This window comes from Heptranchias perlo, unplaced genomic scaffold, assembly GCF_035084215.1.
Source record: "Heptranchias perlo isolate sHepPer1 unplaced genomic scaffold, sHepPer1.hap1 HAP1_SCAFFOLD_483, whole genome shotgun sequence".
Lineage (NCBI taxonomy): Eukaryota > Metazoa > Chordata > Chondrichthyes > Hexanchiformes > Hexanchidae > Heptranchias > Heptranchias perlo.
In genome coordinates this window covers 48,904-50,421 of record NW_027139498.1, presented here as the reverse complement: position 1 = coordinate 50,421, position 1,518 = coordinate 48,904, and the positions used below count along the sequence as shown (strand labels likewise).

Genomic DNA, 1,518 nt, shown 5'->3' with positions numbered 1-1,518 from the left:
GGCAACTGCCACTAACCACAATCTTCTCTCACACTTCTCCATCAGGAAGTTCCGAACCTCGGTTTTCAAATGAAATAACGCCCATCTCTCCAATCACCGGCAGCCCAGAGAGAGTTTCTTCGTTTCAGCTCCCACTTTACCCAAATCTTCCTTAAAGTACCATGAAAATAATTGTCCTTAAGTTAATAATAATATAATTAAAAGTTCTTATCGTCTGGAGTTTTGTTTCAGATTCCACGGCTTTTAAAGGCCACTGCGGATGTTCAACGAATCGCCTCTTGGTTGGAGGCTTCTGTGTGGGAAAGATCAGGAAGTGATAATTGAGAGACCGAGGATGAAGCTGTTTGATGGGAGCACTGGGGACACAGACCGTGCGCGGCTCCAGTGGAGCAATCGGTCAGCGCGCGTTATTTCTACAATAATTATACACTCGAGAAATGCTGGGGTTGTGAGCTCCAGCGCCATCTAAAGTAGTTGAAACTTCGAAACATTTTGACTGGAGTTCAAGGTACAACCGGTTCCATAACACATCGACTTCTTCATGTCCCCATGTGGGCACTGAGGCTCCTCTGACCTCCCGTCTTGCAATAGCAGGTGAGAGTTTATTTGTTTATAGGAGGGAGAGGGGGCGATTGGCGAGAGCTGAAATGGTAAAGCGGCCGGCACGACATCTTTAAATCTAAAGAACCAAACACACAATTCTTCTTTCCGTGAAGCAGAGATTCATCGGTTTGAAGTGTCGTGTAGGGAAAATTCGGGAGGCAAATCTGCTGCCTGGTGTCACGGTGTAACGGGTGAAATTATTCAGCTTTCAATTGTTGATCGGCTGAAATGTCGAGAGGCCTTTTCCAGCTCCCGTGTGGAACAAGTTTAACTTTTGAGCCATTGGGTAAAGTGTATTTTTTATTGCTGCTAACGAATGACAAGACATTTTGTACAAACAAGAAGATTTGTAAACTCAAGAGTTCGCTGTCCATGTTTCCAACATCATGTTCAACAGAAACAAGGATTCTCCTCAACTCGTTGCTGAAAATTGGAAAAAAAAGAGATACTCCCCCGAATTCGACATTGACAGGGATAATTCTGAGTCCCACCATGAATCTGTATGATGGAAACCAATCTTATAGCCAGCCTGGATAGCTCAGTCGGTAGAGCATCAGACTTTTAAAATAGGTAGTGATCTGAGGGTCCAGGGTTCAAGTCCCTGTTCAGGCTAAAAGTTTAAAAACAGCTGGCAAGTTCGGCTTTTCCAGCGGACCAACATCAGCGAAAGGAGCAAGAGTTGGCCATTCAGTCCCTCGAGCCTGCTCCGCCATTTGATAACGTCATCGCTGATCTTCGACCTCAACTCCACTTTCCCGACCTCTCCCCATATCCCTTGAGTTCCTTCGTGTCCAAAAATCAATCCATCTCAGTTTTGAATCTATTCAATGGCTCAGCATCCACAGCCCTCTGGGGTGGAGAATTCCAATGGTTCACAACCCTCTCAGTGAAGAAATTATTCCTCATCTCTGTACT

The 1,518-nt window shown here is 45.2% G+C and overlaps 1 non-coding gene across 1 annotated transcript; it reads left to right on the top strand.

Annotated features, from left to right (window-relative positions):
* The first annotated feature begins 1,130 nt into the window (after positions 1 to 1,130).
* trnak-uuu (transfer RNA lysine (anticodon UUU)) lies at positions 1,131 to 1,215 on the top strand. The gene is given in 2 exon segments: positions 1,131 to 1,167; positions 1,180 to 1,215. It is a non-coding gene; the product is annotated as a tRNA-Lys (tRNA).
* Positions 1,216 to 1,518: the final 303 nt, after the last annotated feature.